This window comes from Leguminivora glycinivorella, chromosome 24, assembly GCF_023078275.1.
Source record: "Leguminivora glycinivorella isolate SPB_JAAS2020 chromosome 24, LegGlyc_1.1, whole genome shotgun sequence".
Lineage (NCBI taxonomy): Eukaryota > Metazoa > Arthropoda > Insecta > Lepidoptera > Tortricidae > Leguminivora > Leguminivora glycinivorella.
The window spans coordinates 2,037,561-2,060,964 of record NC_062994.1 but is presented as its reverse complement, the minus strand read 5'-3'; positions in this window follow the sequence as shown (position 1 = coordinate 2,060,964).

The window sequence follows — 23,404 nt, the reverse complement described above, 5'->3', positions numbered from 1 at the left end:
AAAGCTTTAATAAAGGCAATTATACTTGTAAGAATCATATTCAAAGCTTTAATAAGGGCAATAGCTCTTGTACACGTTTTGTGATCATCAGATATAAGGGAGTAAAACTCATAACGGCGAAACAGGATGCTGTTTTAAAAGTTTATTGTGCTTTTCGTAGTGATTTATGTGTACATCATCATCAAGTCATCCATTTTGCAAGTTAGTAAACGGTAAGTTAACTTTTACATATTACAATTATTTGCTTATTTATTATGAAAACTGTGTGGGAATCCAATTTCATGGTGAAATGTGATATAAAATGTGTTGTATTATTAATGCGCCCTTGTATTTCAACGGTTTTGTACTAAAAATGCGGTTAATTAATTTTGACATGTCTTGAGCAAGGCTGTTATAAGAGTAAAAGCAGTAAGCACATCATTTACAAATACTCTATAAGAGTAAAAACTTTATAATAGCCACCGGTGTTACTTATGATTCGCCATTTTATATATCTTTAGGGTTCCTTCTCACAATTAGTGAAATCCCGAACCTTACCATCTAGTTAAATATTTGTAACGGATACCAGTTAAAAATTCATAACGTTATCGTTAGAGAGCAGATTTCAGGTAGCGATTTAAATATTAATATGAATATGACTCGCATACAATATTTATTATTTTTTCTACACACGAAAAAATGTATGGGAACATAAAAGTAAAACCCTTTTTGGATGCTTTTGTGAATATTGGGCAAAAATTATAATGATAATAAATAAAAATAAAAAAAATATTTATTTATACTTATTTCTTTAATATTTCTTCTGCGCATTGCACAGTAAAAACTTCTATTATGGCTCAAAGAATATAAAAATGAAAATAATTCGCTTCTTATATATATTTAAATTGAAAGTCCATTATTTAGAATAAAATACTTTAATTTATAAAATAAAAAATAACATTAATTTAATCTAATTATTCAGTGAAGTTTGTGGTGTGCGATGTAGGTAATAATAATAGATTATAAACCACATGACATGTATTTAAAAAATTGCACTAGTCATATCCATATTAATATTTAAATCGCTACCTGAAATCCGCTGTCTAGTTATCATGTACTTGGTGCAAAACTTTGAAATTGCATTTTTGTTCGAAAGACCGTTCTTTTTAAACCGGTATTTTGGGGAACGCTTTGATAAAGGTTTGGTTCGATTAACCGGCATAGAACAAAATAAAACCGTGTAGTCCGCAGCATGTCAGGTAATACTGATATTTTCAATATTTCATTAGGAAGTTATACCTAGAATTTTCAATTTAAAACAAACTTGTGCTTCGGAATATTTAATCTTCTGGTGCCTTATTTTATTACTTCCTATTGATTTATTGTAAATGCTGAGTCAAATACTCTATTTGATACTTATTATTATGGTTATTGTTACAGAATCTGTGGATGAGATACATAGTCAGCCGTTTTTAGTGACGTGAAGATGACAACTCTTCTCCTCCTCTTAGTAAGTAAGTGCTATTGAAAACCACAGACGATTTCAGTACCGCCATCACAATGGACTTTGTGTCGATAACTATAAACAGCCTAGCCTAAGACTTCAAATAAATATATTTTTTTTATTACAGATGAACTACAAAACGGCACATATTCTGATGGAGAAAATCAGTCACAATCATTACTTACACCCAAAAATAAGCCAGGAGTGGTGGATCAAAAAACATGCAAAATGGAAGAGGACGCAGGAAATAGTTTAGGTTGTAAGAAAATCACACCAAGCAAAGATGGTGCTGATAATTCAAAACAAGCAAACGAAAATCAATATATCTTTTGTGAATTTGATGAAGACCTCGATAAAAGAAACTACTTATTATTTTGGAAATTTACTGATAGGTTAATTACAATTTCTACCACCGTGTAGGCGCTCTGAAGAATATAATTAATATTTTGAAGTATGTAGACTCATTGAAACAGCAACATCGTGAGCAATAGAACTGAAAATATTAATCTTATAAAGTTACTTGTATCGGTTTGGTTTCGTTGCACATAAATAAATATCTTAAAAACAGTGAGTTTGTCTTTATTTGTCCTCAATTTTAATCTGTCTTAGTCCCAAAAGGACTACATATAAAATCGGTTTCTTCTTAAAATAGCCGAACATTGTATTCACTTATTCAGATCGTCCAACATTCACAATGATAACCCGCAATAAAAGATTTTTTTTTATTTCAGACCAAAGTCCATAAAGTAAGGAATACACTTTTGGAACTTATTCTAATAAAGTTAATCTTAAAAATTAATATTAGTAGGTACTGATGGATAAAAAAACTGAGTGCCTTGGTAATAGTCTCTTATACGCTCAGTTATGTATAATTGGCCACCTCCGAGTGCTAGTCTGGTATAACCGGTGGACACTCTATTTAATAATGTAAACATTGTAAAACATGGAAACAATGGACCAGTTACATTTGCCCTCCAGTCGAGATCTGCCCCGCGGCCCCGCTGTATATACCTTAACATTTTTCACCGCAGAGCTACAGACACCTTAAATAAGAACAAAAAATATAATTATTAAGCTAAATCCAAACTCAATTCATCATTTAACGATATACCTGTATTACTGTCACTGCTGCTTGCCTGCATATTCTTATAATTATTCCATAATGGCATCCTCTACGGAACCACTAATCGATAAGTTGGGATCAGATTGTTCACATTCGCTGGATTTTCAAAATGACGAATCAAGTTTTATAAAAACTTTTAATACGACACTTTCAAGAATAATGCCTTTATAATTATTGTATAAGAGAAAATGTATTGCTTTAATTCTTTAAAACACTTTATAAAATGCTATAATTTGTTTGCTGGATAGACGTTTTATTATATGCTCCTATGAGGCATAAAGCATCATAGTTATCTTATGCATTACTTTTATAAGAATAATTGGCCATAACAAAAGCTTTTATAGTGCTTTGAATATTATACAGCGAAAAGGCATTTTAAATGGCTTCTATAAGAATACATATTTTTAAACCCTTATTGCAGTCATATAAATTGGACTTATTAACGTGTACATGGCCAAGTTATAAGAGTAAATGTACTATTGGCCAAATCCTCTTATAATGAGCTACTATAAGAGTAAATATTTTTAAACCCTTATTGCAGTCATATAAATTGGACTTATTAACGTGTACATGGCCAAGTTATAAGAGTAAATGTACTATTGGCCAAATCCTCTTATAATGAGCTACTATAAGAGTAAATATTTTTTAAACCCTTATTGCAGTCATATAAATTTGACTTATTAACGTGTACATGGCCAAATTATAAGAGTAAATGTACTATTAGGCCAAATTCTCTTATAATGAGCCGCTATAAGGAACTCTGGCATAATGAATGCTATTTTAAAACTACTATGAGTGTTTAGCCCTTATATATTGATTTTATAAGGATATTTTGTTTGTTGGGCAAGAGCTTTGTTTGACTGCTCAGTCCAAAATTCACACTTTAAGAACAAATTAAATTATTTTCCTAGAAAATATTTTAATTTGTATTTTATATAGTCAAACTACTATTATACTACATAAGAAAAAGTGACCAAGGCCTCCAAGTGTCCCAAGCTGGAATCGAACCAGCGTCACCAAAACCGCTCGGCCACCGGGTCACGAAGGCAAGGGTTTCGATCCTCCATGTATATGACATTTCCGAAGGCTCGAGGCGCCCTCTAACCATCCCTAAGGTAGAATGGTTCGACAACAGCACAACAGTTTGGTTGGTTGGTTGGTAATATATGACATTTATTTCATGTTTACAATCCAAAATTAGACAATATTAACAACATTTTTTGTTAAAATTTTATAGGCATATTCTAATTAAGAGTTAGATATAGGATTAGACAGCGCTGGTGGCCTAAGCCTAGTAAGAGCGAGCGAGTTTCGATCTGGAGGTCGCGGGTTCGAACCCAGCTCGTACCAATGAGTTTTCGGAACTTATGTGCGAAATGTCATTTGATATTTGCCAGTCGCTTTTCGGTGAAGGATAACATCGTGAGTAAACCGGACTAATTCCAATAAGACAGTGACCTTTCGGATTGGAAGGTCAGATGGCAGTCGCGTTCGTAAAACTAGTGTCTACGCCAATGCAAATAGTTATCAAAGCGAACCCCAGGCATGAGCTGTGGCGAATACCGCGAAAGTTACGTTTTACATGATGCTCACATTAGGTATATCGTGTGTACAAGCTTTTTTGATTATTTAAGTATCCCATTTCTTACACAACAGGTGGATTTAGGTTCGATCTTAATAAAAAAAGTTCATATTTTTTGAATACATTATCGTATTTTGTATTTGTATTGTATCACTTAGATAGAATAGATAGATAGATAGAATACTCTTTATTGGCACACCTCAGCAAAAAATACAGTTGAGACAAAACAAATGATTATAAATAGAGGCAGACAACAGGCGGTCTTATCGCTAAAGAGCGATCTCTACCAGACAACCTTTGGGTAGCGGATATAAAAAACATAAATACAATAAATTAGATAATAGCAAGTTAGATCAAAGTATTTACAATAGTCAGAAACTTATTTAAGCTATTTTCAAAACTAGTTGATCTCATGAGAGTTTCATGATCAAAGTTTTGTACAATCTCTAGAAATGGAAAAGAGGTGGAAATTTCGTCTCACCTCTTGGACTATAATGTGATTTTCCGACATAATTGTTAATGAATATGGACTTCGGCTTTTATGATATTGCTTTATTTTGCTAACCAGCTAACAATTGGGTTTAAATGCTTTTATCGAGTAACTTTAAAAAAAAGGTACGAATTCATACACACGCGGTGCTCGTGACGCCGCGGCTTGCGTGGGCGACGGTCGCGCGATGGTCGCGCGACGGCGACGCGACGCATACGGAATCAAACCTTATCGATATGGAAGTAGACGATGCGATGAGACGCGACGGCGACGGTTGCGCGACGGTCGCGCGACCATCGCCCGCGCTAGACACGGCGTGAGCACTGCCAGAGAGTTTAGCCACGCATTTCTGAGGCCTAAAGAATTTTATTTTAATACAGATCAAGAAATTTCGCCAAAACAAATAACATAAAGAAATGGTTAAAGGGATGCCATACACGTCTTCAGTAGTTAAATTATTTTTTTAATAATTCGATGACCGTAAGAGTTAGAACGCTAGTTTTTTTAACCGACTTCAAAAAAGGAGGAGGTTCTCAATTCGACTGAATGTTTTTTTTTTTATTTTTTTTTTATTTTTTTTTTGTATGTATGTTACTCGATATCTCCGAGAATCGTGGACCGATTTTCAAAATTTTTTTTTTGATCGCACGGGTATAACCCCGAGATGGTCCCATTGGTACCAAGTCAGGGTCTGATGATGGGATCTTGGAGAAATCGAGGAAACTCTTCAAATGTTATAGGCACATGTAATGTTTTTAGTGTATTTTTCAAAGGTACACCAGTATTTACGCCTGACGGTAGTAATTTTATGTGGCTGAGCTGATGATGGAAGGTCAACTCCTCAATGGTTAGGAGTTAAAGGATAATTCTTTCACTACTGTACATATATTCGGACTGATACATATAATATCACTAGGAACCACTAAAAATCAACAAATAAATTAACTTTTTAACAAAAAATAAAACCGCCTTCAAAAATAAGCGCGTTACAAAACACGGAGAAACTAAAAAGCAAAAAATAATAAACCTTTGAATTCAGATTTCTTATCGTATTGCAATAATCTAAACATCCAAATTATAAATAAATCAATTATTTTTGGAGTCGGTACCAGCCTGTGTATGTTTGGGTGGGGCAAACAGGCAAGGCGACGAACAGGTCTGGTACCGACTACAAAAATAATTGATTTGTTTATAATTTGGATGTTTAGATTATTGCAATACGATAAGAAATCTGAATTCAAAGGTTTATTATTTTTTGCTTTTTAGTTTCTCCGTGTTTTGTAACGCGCTTATTTTTGAAGGCGGTTTTTAGAGAAATTAATTGTAGGTATTTGACCTAAAGAACCTTCTTTTAAAGTTAACGGAATTCAATAAAAACAGGGTGTATATATTGAAAACTTTGAAGTCTAATTTAAGGTGAGACCAGACACTGTTAACACCACAAAATAAGACAATCCAGGGAAGGTCCCACCGATAAGGTGCCCACACTTTACAGATTAGTTGGGATGAAGATAAGTCGGTGAAGAAAAAAACGCTGAGAAGATAAGGCGTTTTAAACGCTCAGAATGTACGTTTAATTTGAAGTAGAAAATGATTCTGCCTTGTTTGTAAAGTAATAACACAAAAATTATAGTATGCGGAAGAAGTTAAACTTCGTAATGTGTTGTTGTTTAAAAATTCGTGTTGACAACACTGAGCGTTAAACGTTTAACACATTAAACAGTTAATGCGTATAGTTGCATAAGAAGTTACTCTTCAAAAAACAAAGATACCTAGATATTATCATCTAGACGTGCGCGATCATACTAAAATGTCTGTTTTCATTCAAAAGTGGATAGTATTTTGATATTTACCAAGTATTGGCTTCGTGCGAATATTCGTAAGTAATATTTTAGTATTGGCTTCGTGCGAAGTGCATGGAGGGGGTAAGCAAAGCGATCGCAGTGCTTGCGGTGGTCAAAATCGACACTGATTGTGGTTGTCATCTATCAAAACTCATAAAATATAATACGATGTGTAATGTTTGATATGGGGCACCAATGTTGTTTCGTTGTTAATTGTAAAAATAATGGCATAAATAGTCGTTGCACGTTCTATGCGTTTCTTAGAGTACACTGGAAATTGGATCAAAGAACTAAATGAATAGCTACGGTGAAAAGAAAACGTAAGTGACATGTCAAAACAAAACATTATAATAAATTATATTTAAGCTTTATTTACCTAATATTGTTCAATACGCTGTTAGTATTTTTCCTACCGTAAAAGATTATGCTTAAAGATTCAGGCCTAGCCTGGGAATATTATAGGCCCGTGTCGGATATTTCTGCGGCCGCGGGCATGACTAGGTACTTTTTACGTTTAGATTTGTTTTATATGGCATTAACGGGACGGAGGTTTATCGAATACCATATCACTCACTCGAAGAACTTGTACCATTACTCCTATGTTCTTTAAGATTCCTTATATGCCCTGCCAGCACCAATTTATTGCCTCTTTCTGTGGTCTGGGGTTGGAACTTTATACCGTGAGTAATGCTTTGGAAACTGATTTTTGTGATTATATCCATGTCTAAATAATCTATCTACTTAAATTACACTTGAAATAGTAGCTCTTGTTATTCGATTTATTTAAAATTAACGAAAAATCCTTAAAATATAATGTTTGTTTACAGTCATGTCATTTTTTGACATTTTCCACTTCAAGTTCACATGGTAGTGGGCGTAATTGTCGTGCACGTAGCCAATAGGTAGTATTAAACGCCAGACCAACCTTTCTACAAACAGAGCTAGTAGAATCTCTGTCAACTTACCTTGCTATTACTAATTGACTATGTAAGTATCCCTTGTAGGTATTAAATTTATTGACGTTTTTAAAATCAAACTGCTCTCTCTGTTCCTTTTTAAGCTGTGCCACCTTCCATCAATCCGTTATCTTATACCTCCAAGAATTCCGACATTTTGGTGTTAATTTATTATTTTTTGTGTGTGGTCGGCGCCTTAAATAAATCTGTCAAATTGTGTGTCAATTAGAAAGTGTCATTAATTGCATTGTTTACTTAAGAATAATGACTACGAGATAATGCAATGAGAACATAAAAAATAAATTAGTTATTCGTTTTTAGGGTTCCGTACCACAACAAGAAAAAAAAGGAACCCTTATACCACTCGTGCGAGTCGTGCGTATGTCTGTCTGTCTGTCAAAGTCAATTTTCTCCAAAACTACTGAACCGATAACTTGAAAATTGACATACATATATTATGCTAAACTGTGATCCAAAGACAGCTCACTCACATGCCGGGGCCGCGACTTCGCGGCCCATTCAGTGGTGACGATCTTCGCGCGGAGCAATAGAATTCAATGTCGCCTACTCGCAAGCGGTCCGTTTGTTAATGTGGGTAAGAATTTAGAATGGCGGCATTGTGTGAATATCGAAGGGAGTGAGCCTTCTGTACTTGTATTATTATGGTATTCTGTGATGATACCTTAAAAAAAATAATTAAAGATCTTTTTGAAGCCAATCTGAATGCCATACACCTAATTATTAAATGTTTAAAATATAAATTCCATCAGAAACACTCAAAAACTCTTAATTAAAATACACATGTAGGCAAAATTTAGTTGCGAAAGTATCAAATTACGCTGTCCGTAATTAAACCAATACAAGTATCAAGTTTCACAAGCAATTACCAAAACCTTAGTACCGCAACGAAACGCAATACTCGAAAACTTCGGAACGAACAAAACGGTCTCCAATTTAAAAAGTTTAAATTTAGAAAAAAAAGTCATTCATAGACAAACTTAGCGTAAAACCGACTTACAAATTTAATGTTGCAGTTACAAAACTAAAACTTTATCGAAAATCATAGGAATCACAAAGAAAATAAGACGCATATTAGATTTGAGAAGCGTTGTTATTAAAATTGTTTAAATTTGGAAAACAAATTTATCAATACATTTGTGAAAATAAACTACCAATTAAATATCAACCTTAACGCCTTAAAATAAAGTTATCGTTAGAGTTAGCGACATGAAATGGTAACTTTGTTTTTGAGACAATACAAACATGTCTGTAGCGTTCCAAGATCAAAATTTGACGCCTCAAAGATTTTGAACGAATTCTTTTGTACATTTTCAATGATATTTTTTTGGGGCAGATGTTCGCAAATACGTATTGTTGTTTGAGGGGCCAAGTCGAGTAGGTAATAATTGACATTAAATGAAGTGTCCTTGTGATTTTGGAGAATTTAGGGGTCCGTAGTTGAGGGTAACAATGGTGACCAATGGCGCCATTTTGTTTATATTTTGTAAGATTTAGAGACTAGTAGATATTGAAGAATGCCGGCGACACCGCTCACTACAGAGATGGCTACAAATTCTTGTTTTAAGGTAACAATTTTTTGTAATTATGTATAATTAATAATTATGTTTTCCCCTTACCCCTTACTAGCTCGGAAACAAGTGTTTTGTCCTTTAATACCAGCGGGTAAAAAGGCATTTTATCCACTAGTGGATAAAGTAATTTGATCTTGAATAGAGGCAAATTTTCTGGTTTAAAATTGATAAAAGTGGGTTAATCTAGTGATGGAGATGTTATACCACCTGTGGAACTACTGGAAGCAGTGATAAACGCGCGTGATAAAAAGTTTTGTGTTACACACGAGTGCAAATGTATTTTACTTCTCGTGTGTTTAAAAACTCGTAAGCTCAGGATTCTATTATCGAACTACTCGCTTCGCTCGTGGTTCAAGTATAGGATCCTTTCGCTTGCTCGTTTTTCAATTCCACACTCGGCGTTAAAATACAACTTTGCACTCTTATATAACAAGGTTGATCCCATACGATGAATTAATACTACAGTTAAGAGCTCTCAAACAAGACATGTCTAATCTTTATACACCGATGGGACACCTTCCATACAAAAATGCCCATTCTCCTTTAATGGATAAACACGAAACTGTAATCTATACTAATATTATAAATGGGAAAGTGAGTGTCTGTTTGTTTGTCCGTCTTTCACGGCAAAACGGAGCGACGAATCGACGTGATTCTTTAGGTGGAGATATTTGAAGGGATGGAGAGTGACATAGGCTACTTTTTGTCTCTTTCTAACGCGAGCGAAGCCGCGGGCAAAAGCTAGTTCTAGATATTTGTAAAGTGCATACAGAAACATACCCAAAATTAGTCATGCTTCAACAAGCTACGGCTAACAGGGAATTGAATGGCGATTGCCAGTCTCAATTTTTTACTAGTCTTTACTGAGAAAAATGTAATGAATAAAAATGCCCCTCAAATAGAATTTGACAAATCGGTGTTAAAATACAAGATTTACTATTGCTTTTATTCTGGTTCTCATGTCGGTACAACAAATTGGGCATGGAACTTTATAATGAGAGCGCATTATTATTTTCCCCTAAAGTTAGGTGTTTTAACGCAAACACCGGATTAGTTTACTTTTTAGAAAATATCTGTTTAAACATAAAGTGGGATTTAGTCTGTTAAGCCATTTCCTATAGTAAAGATATACCTACATAGAAAACAACTGAGACTCAGAAACAAACTATCTGTGCTAATTACACAAATATAAAAGAAGAAACTGACTGACTGACATATCAACGCACAGCTGAACCCACTGGTCCTAGAGATTCAAAATTTGGCACGTGGGTTCCTTATAAGGTGTAGAGGAACACTAAGAAAGGATTTTTCATAATTCACCTCCTAAGGGGGTGAAATGGGGGTCCAAATTTTGTATGGGAAAACAAGATTACTTTGACTATATCACAGGGGGATTCCTAAACATATATGACGTTAATACGCGGGCGAAGCCACGGGCAAAAGCTAGTCACACAAATAAATGCCCTTGTCGGGATTCGAGCTCAGGACCATTGGCTTAGAAGGCAGGGTAACTAACCATGTACCGTCAATCAATCTGAATCCTAGGCCGCTGTAAACCTCTTTCACAGTAAAAGTCAAACTGACTTCTATAGCAAATAAAGCACGATATCAATACGACAGAGTTCTAGAGTGGTCTAGAATTCTAATTGGTTGACTGTACCTACACAACTAAGCTATACCTTTTATCAAACAGACCAGAAATAGCACCTAACTTTTTTAGCGGGATGATGGTGGTGAAATGTATAAATATCATAACATACAACATACATACAATCACGCCTGTATCCCATGAAGGGGTAGGCAGAGCACATGAAACTACTAAAGTTTCAGTGCCACTCTTGGCAAATAAGGGGTTGAAAGAAAACGAAAACTGTGACATTGCAGTGACAGGTTGCCAGCCTCTCGCCTACGCCACAATTTAACCCATATCCCACAGTCGACTTTTACGACACCCACGGGAAGAAACGGGGTGGTGAAATTCTTAACCCGGCACCACACCGGGGGGGATAAATACTCGTATCGACGTCTCCAATAGGCTAGTTTCCTATACTTACTTAAAATAAAATATTTTATGCAGTGCATGAAATAAAGCACGCCCTAATTAGAAGAAAAATATGGATAGTAGTTATATTTAAAAATAATTTCTATTAAATAAGTCAAAGAGAAAGATATAAAGCACTCAAATGAATTGACCGCGACGTCACTCCTCAGTATTTCATTGTAATTCCATATTAGCAAATCGTTTTGACAGTCCGTAAAAATAAGCTGATTTGACTAGTAGTAAACTAGCCTATTGAACCATTTTTATAAAAGTGGAACGCGCTTAACCGTTTTTTTTTTAATCCGAAAAGGTGTCTTCCGTCTTGTCAAAATTAAAAAAAAAGCGGCGTGTCGTTGAATTGTCATTTAAAAGTTATTGACAATATTATTTATGGTACGCAGGTGATACTTTATTTAACATCTTTTACACTTTGATGAACTTCAAAAATATGTACTTCATTGGCAATACATTTTATTTGACTCAATTCTGTAATAAATATAGTCTGTCAAGCCAATGCCGTTAGTAGAAAAAAACGACTAATTTTTAAAATGTTATCGCATTGTTCTACTAACAAACTCATTCGACAGACTATTAATGTGTAGGTTTTACGACCGTCGGTCTGGTTTAGTGAGTAATGGCCCCTTCTACTTAAAGCTGATAGTCTTAGGTTCAAATCTTGGTAAAGGAATTTATTTTGTAATAAGCACAGATATTTTTTCCTGAGCCATGGATATTTTCTATATATACATACAAGTACCTAACGTACCTATTTGTTTTTTTTAATGTATTGATGTTTAAGCACCCTGGCCTGAGTTCGAATCCCGGTAAAGACATTATTGTAATGAGCACAAATTTTGTTCCATAGTTTTGGATGTTTTCTATGTGTATTTTTAAAGTAAAAAAAATGAAATATGGAAAAAATCACACCTCCGTCAGGACTCCAACCTGCGACCTAAGGTTTTAGTAGTATACACTTTATTGTACAAAGATAAGAACACACATAGTAAAGAAAAAAGAACACACACATCATTTGTACAAAGGCGAACTTATCCCATTAATGGATTTCTTCCAGTTAACCTTAGAGCAGTTAAAGGAGAATTGAAGACGGTAGACGTTCCTAAGCTAAACCTATACCTAACCTACAAACTATAGCAATATAGACGTTAAATCATATAAATAAATACGTTATACATAATTATAATACAGTTTTATGACTACCCTACATACATACACAACCTACCTAACCGCAAACATCTTTTAGATTAAGATGCGTCCGAAAGCCATAACTTGCTGGAGTCGTCGGTTTTCTATGTATTTTATGACAGATGTTATGTATACTATATGTACCTACTCGTAGATCAAGCAAACAGTACATAGATACGCTAAGTACAAAGATACTTAGCGTGTCAAATGAACTCAGTAAAATCCATTGAGTTGTCCGTCTTTAATCGCAGCTTGCTGCTTTCTGGCGTCAATTTTTATCAGTTGCAGTCAACAAAAACATTAAAAATGCCTGGTTACGTGATATTTCATTGCAACAACAAAACATTATTAACACATATGGCATATTTAAAATCACAGGCAAGTAACAACTTCAGTACAAAATCTGACATGCTCGGCCGCCACACAAATAGATGAACTTGTTTTTTCTATGTAAATCTAATTCTGCGTATTTTATATATCTTTGTCCCAGTAACCAAAACACAAGCCTTAGGCATAAATGCAAAATTGACGAAATTCGAGATTTTACGAAAACCTCGAATCTAGAAACATCTTAATCTTTTAACTTTATGAATAATATCTGGGCAACCGAGCTTCGCTCGGTTCTGTTTCGTATCCTTGACATGTGTCGCCATCTAGTTCAAAAATGAATAGTACCTACATCGAGCGAAAGAATTCTCAGCCTTAACAACACAACTACTCCACACGAGATGGCGCGCATTTCGCCACAAAAACTCAAATAGTGTATTTTATATTCGTTTTAGCCTTGACCTGTGTCGCCATCTAGTGTTTGCAATAAATAGTACTTACATCGACCGAAAAAATTCTGTCTTAACAGTACAACTACTGCACACGACATGGCGCGCGAAGAAAAACGCATGAAAACTCGAAAATTCGCGTTTTCCGGGGCCTAAGGATAAGTTAGACCGATTTTTCACCCCCAAAAACCCCCACATAACAAATTTCTGCGAAATCGTTAGAGCGGTTTCCGAGATCGTCAGTGTAAATAAATATATATATATAAATAAATAAATAAATAAATAAATAAATAAATATACAAGAATTGCTCGTTTAAAAGTATAAGATTATACGAGAGATTAAGATAAATAAAATATGCTGTAAGACGAGAGAAGGTTAAACATTGATTTTTATTATTATTTTTATTGCCCCGATAACACTTTTGCGGAACGAAAAATTTCACAAGTACATATAATTCAAATTATTAGGGTGACCATGACGGAGCGAACACAAGAGACATTTTTATGCTTTTTTTTTATACTACATCGGTGGCAAACAAGCGCCTGATGGAAAGCGGTCACCGCAACTCAAAGAGTGTCACATGCGCGTTGCCACCCCATTAGAAACTTGTACATTCCCTTTTTCTGTGTTAAATACACAGTAAAAAGGAGTGCACAAGTTCCAAGGAGGGTTCGGGTTGCCGACGACTCAAAGGACAATAGACGGAACAAGTTAGTTCCGTAAGTCCTCCCGTCATCAGCACACCGCACCCTCGTTGAGCTCTGGCAGCCTTACTCACCGGCAGGAACACAACACTATGAGTAGGGTTACTATAAAAGGCAAATAAATCACCCGATGGGAAGCAGTCACCGACACTCAATGATACATTCCAAAACCAAAGGTCTTCCAGCTTTGCCGCTATTTAAGATTCAATAATTTCTTTTTGTGACTGTAGAAAAATTGTATCGGTTCAGGAATCTGTCTCTGTCATGCCGGTACTTGATTCTGCGATTTCTGCTCAAAAATAACAATACAAGTACAACTATACTTGTATTGTTATTTTTGAGCTGACTTGTATAAATATGTTACCTGATATTATTTAATACTTAATGATTTTTGATAATTTTATTGACATTTTTTATTTTGATAATTTTTTAAATGTATAATTGTATATCTCTTGCATGTTATTTATAATTGTTTAGTTCTTAGTCTTTTATTGTATACCGTGTAAACGTTTTGGTGAAACACTGTTAGCTTATATGTGAGAAATAAATAAATGAAATGAAATACCGTAAGCTAAAATTCAGTCCACAGTTCAGCTGTTGCATTATTATTACCTACATACATATACTTTCTGTTTCCCAGAAGGGTAGGCAGGAGTCACAGATGTCAACTGGCTCCGATCCGATCATAAAATATCCTAACATATTTCTTTCGCTAGTTTGGCTTTATTCAAGAATTCCCTCGATTCGATCGTAGAAAATCGAACATGTTACACGGGACATATCCTCAAAATATTTTGTTTCACTGTCACCCTACCGCCCCAATGTGAAGATCGCGATAAGCGCCCGCGCATATTTCAAGCCAGAAAACCCATCATTACCGGCCGATGCTATCTCATTACTGTTTATTTAGCGAAACTGCGTTTTTTGAGTTTTTTCTCAATTTGGTGAACGGGGTTTTAATTATTTTTATAATTAAAAGATGGTTGGAATAGTTGGTGGTTCAAGGAAGTCTTGGAAGTTTATTGTAATTAAATTGATAGCGACAGCCATCTTTATAGGTTCAGGTATATAAAACGGTATTTAAACTTCACTTTTCTTCCTAGATGCAAATCATGGACAAAACTTTAATTAAAAAAAAAAAACCCGACATTGTGGTCCGATATCCATCAAACATGGCAACGAACATTTCCGACTAATTCAGCCAAAAAAAAATACTAAATCGATTCATCCGTTCGGGAGCTACGATGCCGCTGACATACACATAAAACATAACACTCCGTCGTTTTGCGTGGGGGGTTAAAAAACAATACAATACAATACAATACTCTTTATTGCACACCTTGATATAATACAACAATACAAACACAATAATTGAAATGTAAAATCTAATATAATAGGGAATTTTTTCCATACTAACTATTATAAATGGGAAAGTGTGTGTGTGCGTTTGTTTGTCCGTCTTTCACGGCAAAACGGAGCGACGAATTGACGTGATTTTTTAAGTGGAGATAGTTGAATGGATGGAGAGTGACATAGGCTACTTTTCGTCTCTTTCTAACGCGAGCGAAGCCGCGGGCAAAAGCTATTATTTCATTTCATTTATTTTAGCATACATAAGCATTACAGTGTTAACCAAAGCGCTTATATACTAGTCACCTTAACACTAAAAATACATTATTATTCATTACTTATCATTATCACAAAATTCAATGTCAAATTCAATATAAAATAAGTTACTAAAATAATACAAATTTCTTTCTCAATTTCATAATTTCATATGGTCATTAAATTCGTAGATAAATATTATCAAATCAAATAATTTCTACAAAATTATAGGAAGCAATGACAATCCAGAATAAATTCGAAGCCAATGACAAAGAAACTCAAATGGACAAAACAGAGGGATAATGACAATTAATAGGCTTTCACGCTGCATTGGGTCGGACAGACGGACATATACGGATATTTTGCATTTATTTTTCTTTGATATTTGCCAGTCGCTTTTCGGTGAAGGAAAACATCGTCAGGAAACCGGACTAATTCCAATAAGGCCTAGTTACCCTTCGGGTTGGAAGGTCAGATGTCAGTCGCTTTCGTAAAACACTAGCCTACGCCAAATCTTGGGATTAGTTGTCAAAGCGGACCCCAGGCTCCCATGAGCCATGGCAAATGCCGGAATATCGCAAGGAGGATGCTGATAAATGGGCTTACTCTTGGCCACAGACTAGCCAAAGGCAAAGACGTGGCCTACGATGGAGTGAGCTCGCCCAGAAGATGCCTGTTCACTCTTGATTTGAAGGTTGCCGGGTTATATGACTAACTAAGAATAAGAAGAAGAAGGGTCTATTTTATTTATTTATTTATTTAAACTTTATTGCACAAATTATCAATAAAAAGTACAAATGGCGGACTTAACGCCTTAAGGCATTCTCTACCAGTCAACCATTGGGCAAAACAGAGATAGTTAGTTTGGTGCACACGATTATAAAGCCAGTATGAGATTTTAACGATTAAATACAAGTCGATACCTACTATTATAAAATAAACATACACAAATACAATAAGTAAACCTACATATATATTAGTATAATACATATATATGAATAAAATACACATATACATAAATAAATAAATGTACCTAGTGCGAGACATCAAGTAGAGTTTTAGCAATATATCACGTGATACCTAGCTACTGCTGGGACCGTCCAGTATCGCGTATATCAAATTCCTTCGTGCCACCGAAACGCTAAGAAACAGGTCTGGATTTTTAATGCTAGGGTTGTCAATTGGGATGACGACTACATAAAAAATGGCATTCTGTTTAGTCCGTCAGTTAGGTCGTCCAAAAATACTGAACACATATTTTTCGCAACTGGGGAACAAATTAAATAATTTTATTGAATATTTTTTGATTTGTTCTTTTTAAAAGGCGCCTGGTACCATGGCACCCGCCCGCCATGGCACCCGCGCCGGTCTACTGGTAAAGACGTTAGCCGCGTAAGCTGAAGACCCGGGTTCGATTCCCGGCTCGGCCACCAGTGGGCCTTGTTGTTTTTTTTCGTGTATGACATCTATTTCAATTTACTACCTACATATTTTTCGGTTTTTCTAATTAATGAAAACATACAAAGATATAGAGCATCAAAGTTGCGAAGTAGGGGCTTGTGACGTCACTTCTAAGTAAAAATTGTACCTAGGCGTGACGTCACGCGAAACTTTAACGCACTGAGTGGCTAGCCGAATGGCACAATCGCTCACGAAACGCTCACGAAACGAAGCGCTAGTAGATATCTATCTCTATCGCGCTTGCGTATTGGCGCGACAGAGCCAGCGGCGTATCGCTTTCGTTTGGCGTCGGAGAAATGCCATTCGGCTACGGGGCCTGTACCGTCGTCATTTTTCGTTTACGAGAAAAAAAAATACGTGTCTAAAATTCTTTGATAATCTAACTGACGGACTAATTATTATTTTTTAGTCGTCTCTGGTACAACTGTACTACTTTTTTAGGGTTCCGTAGTCAACTAGGAACCCTTATAGTTTCGCCATGTCTGTCTGTCCGTCCGTCCGTCCGCGGATAATCTCAGTAACCGTTAGCACTAGAAAACTGAAATTTGGTACTAATATGTATATCAATCACGCCAACAAAGTGCAAAAATAAAAAATGGAAAAAAATCTTTTATTAGGGTACCCCCCCTACATGTAAAGTGGGGGCTGATATTTTTTTTTATTCCAACCCCAACGTGTGATATATTGTTGGATAGGTATTTAAAAATGAATGAGGGTTTACTAAGATCGTTTTTCGATAATATTAATATTTTCGGAAATAATCGCTCCTAAAGGAAAAAAAAGTGCGTCCCTCCCCCTCTAACTTTTGAACCACGTGTTTAAAATATATGAAAAAAATCACAAAAGTAGAACTTTATAAAGACTTTTTACGAAAATTGTTTTGAACTTGATAGGTTCAGTAGTTTTTGAGAAAAATACGGAAAACTACGGAACCCTACACTGAGCGTGGCCCGACACGCTCTTGGCCGGTTTTCTATTTATGATATAGGCAGCAAACGAGCCGACGAGCCTAGAAGCAGACAATAATCAACACCAGGAGACCTACTTTTTAACCCCCGACGCAAAAACGACGGGGTGTTATAAGTTTGCGTGTCTGTCTGTCTGTCTGTTTGTCTGCCTGTCTGTCTGCTTTGAACCTAATATTCTTGGAATGTCGCATGTCCTTCTTCTTCAGATGCCAATCTTCAAGTCCCGCCCAATCCCAATGAGGACACTCAAAGGTGTGACAGATGGCGCCACGTTATTAGTCCATTGCACAGATAAAAATTTCATACGTGAGAGCGAGAAGATGATATATTTTTCTCTCTCTCACATATGAATGACAGTGATATACCTAGGCAGTTGCACAGGCGCTGCCTAGCGGGATAAAATGTCAGTGTGCCTCCTCATTCTTCAATATAATAAGATTTATTTAATTCCGTCAGTGGCAACCCTGCTCCCATGTTAAACAGCCACTGAAGCGCGAATGTTTAGTTTAAACAGAGATTATGGATTTAGTAGATATGTCCACCCCATACAAAAAAATGCGACCGCCTAAAAGCACGGCAAATGTAGATGGCGTTACTACAAATTTCTTGTTGCCTTGAGATCACTGTTAGATGGCGTTAAGTGTCACTTTTGAGACATAAATCTTTAAAAGAATATAATGAATTTTAGGACTCGTAACGCCATGCATGTACTAGATTGAAAGTTAGTTAATATTTCGCCACCCTTTCTATCGCTTAAATAGCTCAGTTATAGTAGCGTAAGACGATGGACGCGGCCCTGACGTCGTGGGTTCGATCCTCGGTAGTGAAAATCTTTTTTTTTTCTTTTTTTTTTAATATTTTATACCCTTTTCAACCATCTCCTTTTAAATAGTGATTTTTTTAAATATTAGATTCACAACCCATTTCATTGAAATTTTGTTAGACACATGTAATGCAATAAGTTTAAAAATTGTCCTTCAGTATTAGTATTGATGGAAGGTAACCTAAGGTTCAACATCGTACCCATCGTACCTACTAACAGCAATACTCTGTCTTAACTAACCATAGACGTTATGCTCTTGTAATAAGGATTACAAATGTACAGTGACAGTTGTCCAGTTGCATGTACCACATTGAAAGTTAGTCTAGATATATTAATATCGACAATTACAAACCGTCAGCAGATGTTGCTTTATAATATAATTAATAAATAAAGATTTTTTTGAGTGTAGGTGGATATTGTCGATTTTGGTTTCGCTCAAGAACCTTTGCGAATACGTTACAGACTAAGGTGTAAATTATCTACGCATTTTGTTATGAAAAACGATACAATATACGGCTTAAACAAAACGCGGAATATAAATACATAACAAAAATTGCCTTGTGTTGCTTAATTCCGTGATTCAATATATGTATGTATTTACAAAAGCTTTGCCGCCATCCACGTCTTACTCAGCTTTAACATAAGACTGAAAATCACTTAAACATTAGTCTTTAGAGTCAAAATCTTTTTACTATTTTTACAATGAATGAATGACAAGTCTAGCTAGGAGGTTTTCCACGAACACCAGAGTTTGCGCTATGTGGCTATATATTTCACTCTATATGCCTGGATAGGAGTAAAAGAGAAAGATGTCCGCAATGTGTTAACCCAGGTGACAGCAGTAAGCCCTCAGTACTATTATAGTACTGTCACTGGCTGTCATGGCCAACCTACTGCGTTTCGATACTGGTAAAATATCGAAGTATCATTCATTATGTTCTTTTGGATCTAGGTTATTAATTATATACGAATATCAAAATATCAAAATGATGATAATTGATGAATATCAAGATGATTTTTAGTTTAAAGCAAGAAGATAAAAATATTTTCAGAAATATGTACCTACTCTTTTTATATAACAAAACGCATCCATCAGTCAAGCGCCGTATAGCCATCATCTTCTATTTCTGAATTGATTTTTAATAATAATTTACTAAGGTCTAAATCAGTTTACGACCAAACTAGAGTTATGCGACGTTGCAGTCAGCATTCTGGCAACGTTGCATTTTGAAGTAACAAAACATTTAATATTCATTCAATTTGTCGTGAAAAGTCTTCATGACTTACTACTCATATTATACCTATAAGTTACCTAATTTCGTCACTCTGATTAAGTAGAAGTTTGGTGTGGCGGTCAAAGATACTGCTTTTTAGCTGCGATAACTTGAGCAGCAGACGAGGTTCGAATCTCACCGGGGGAGAGCTTTGCTTTTTTGTGAATCTTTTTTTATTTTTTTTATTTAATACTTTGTGTTTGATTTATTTTTATTCATTATATTTGATGGGAAAATAAGTACTAATATTTCATATCTCAGGTTTGACATGTTTTTACACCCCGAACTACCAATATTCCATGTTTTATCAATCTGGACCAACACCTTAGTATGGTAATGAAAAAACTTTTCAAAGAATTTGGTGAATAAAATTGGCCTATTAATATAATTATTGTTTTATTCCCCAATAATATACAATATCTATCATTTTGACAACTTTAGTCTCATTCTGACGTGATCATAGTGCCGTCTGACTCTGTCGTGCTGAAATTATGTAGTTGTTTGTGGTAAAACATTTTTATACTACTAAAAATGAAATAATCAGGAAGTAATACTTCCGTCTTAGTGCGTTATCACATTATCCGATCCGGTATCAGATGTAGGACCGATATCGATATCCAATATATTTAAGCCGCTATCTTTGATTTTTGCCTTTAAAATTCTTCCTTCATCCGATACCGCGGATAGGATAATGTGAAAACGCACTTAGAGTTGTAATATTTTACCTAGCATATTTTGGTTTTACTGGAATGTACGTTCAAGATAATTCAGAATTATCGTTAAAACTTATGCAAAAAAATCAAAAACCATAAAATTAAAATAAAACACAAAAAAACTGTTATCTTCACTTTGTGTCTCTCCGCCGGGATTCGAACCCGTGATCTCTGGATTGAAAACCAAACCAACTTCAACCGTGACCATAACGTGTCTTGACAATTGGCCCGAAATTCGCCATCATCTAGCTTTCACTAATGTGTCAGGCGTTTCGATGTTCCTGCTGAAAAGTAAATACTTAAGTTATTAAGTTGCACCTGTCAAATGATTGAAGAGAAAAACGTGAGACGGATGTATGGGATGACAAGTCTGTACTGTATTGGCAAGGTGCAGGGTGCAAAGCGGGTGGAGGCCTGGAGGGGGTAACTAAAAGGATGACAACGCTCACCAGCGCTCACTATGGCCAAAATTGACATTCCTGTCACTGACTTACGCTGTCAAATCCATATTGCAGTAAACATTTTCGAGATAAATATTAATATGGGCCTAGTAAAATTTGTTATGGTGAATTGTAATAACACCAAGAAAAATAGCGACTAAATTCTAGCTATTTCCAAGACTGTGGTGGAAACGAAACCACCGTTTAAGTGGATAATTGCCGTAAGAAGAAAAGTGTCATCTAACCTCTGATTATTTAAAGTGCATAATCATTTGATACAAGTATTGAATTTACGGTGAATTTATAATGCAAACTTTATTGGAGGTAGAAAAGCCGATGTGGAAGCCAATCCCAGTTACGAGTATGTTCCAAAATCATTTGAGTTGTTCCCTCATGTCTGCTCCTGTGTACACATCGAAACGGATTGACAAAAATGCGTAAACATCGAAGTTTCAATGGGATTAAGGAGCACGAAAACAAGAAAATCAGAAGCAGGCCATCCACTAAAGGCTTAATTATCACATTTTAAATAAATTTCCTGAGAACTTATTTCATCGCATTGATGACTATATATTTGTTGTGATATGGTAAACCTCTAATATTTTCAAGTAAATGAAACAAGTTTTTATAATGTATATTATAATTAAAAGTTATTATAGCTAGTTTCTTTTTATTTTACTATAAACCCTACCCTGTCCCTGAATGATATACAATAGTACCTACAGTTAGCCTATGAAAATGACATATCAACAATTTCAAAAACCAATGATTTATTTATACTTTATTGCACATAAGTTCAAATGGTGGAATAATGTCTTCAATCTCTAGAAAATTCCCAGCTAGAACCAATTTCTTGCCTTTATTCATTGACCGATATCGCATATATTATGTTTAAGTCGCCATCTTTGATTTTCGCCTTTGAAATACTTCCTACATCCGATATCGCGGATCGGGTATAATGTGAAAACGCACTTAAGGTTGTAATATTTTGCCTATTCTGGAATGTACGTTCAAAATAACTAAGAATTATCGTGAAAACTTACGCAAAAAAAATCTAAAGAAATAAAAAACCATAAAATAATAATAAAACCCAAAAAACTGGATATCTTTACGTGTGTCTCCACCGAGGCTTGAACCAGTGACCTCTGGATTGAAAAGCGAACGAACTTCTGATGAGACCATAACGTGCCATGACAATTTGCCCGAAATTCGGTATCATCTAGCTTTCGCTACGTGTCAGGCATTTCGATGTTCCTGCATAAAAATAAATAGTTAGTCAGTTCCACCTGTCAAATTATTGAAGAGAAAAACCTGAGACGGATGTATCGGATGACAAGGCTTGCAAATTTATTAAATATAGATATGTGCCAAATGGGACTATGAGCGACATCTATCCATTTCCGCTGCAAACAATAGTTTCGTTTTGACAGTCGCATTTTGTGGTACGGGGTGGCATAGTCTGTATATATGTAGTTTGTGGTTTAAATAACAACATGGCCGCCTGTCAGATCGGATTAACTTTTTTATAACCTATAACACATTGTTTCAACGCTTCAGTTCCCTCTTGTAGTTTTTTTTAGTTTAAGGTCTACTAAACTTATTGTTGTGTTATTTGGAGCTATTTTGAGTGAAGGTTTGGGTTATTGTTTTAGACTAGTGTTAATGTTTTTTATACTTTTTACTTGTATTATTTTGTAGCACAAAAACGAAACAATTGACGACCGGTCTGACCTTGTCGGTTGTGACCATGCCTGCTAAACCGCGGTCCTGGGTTCGAATGCCGGTAAGGGCATTTATTTGTGTAATTAGCACAGATATTTATTCATAAGTTTTTGAGTCATGGATATTTTTTATGTATAATTATATGTATTTGTATATTATGTATACAATACACGTTAAACTTCCGTGAGACATATTCAAATAATTAATTGAAATACGGTTGTACTCACGTTATTATATCGCTATTGCTGCGACATGTTTCGGGCCAATTCGGAGGCCCCTCTTCAGGCGTATAGGAGTTCACGCGACGGCTAGACTCCGCAAACTGAACGCAGCAATAGCGATATAATAACGTGAGTACAACCGTATTTCAATTAATTATTATGTATACCGTTGTCTCAGTACCCATAACACAAACTTTCTTGAACTTACCGTGGGATTGTGATATTGTGTAAGAATATCCAATAATATTATATATAGGGATAAGCTCGCCTTTGTATCTCTGTACCTACAAATCATCACTACATAGTATAAAACAAAGTCGCTTTCTCTGTCCCTATGTCCCTATGTATGCTTAAATATTTAAAACTACGCAACGGATTTTGA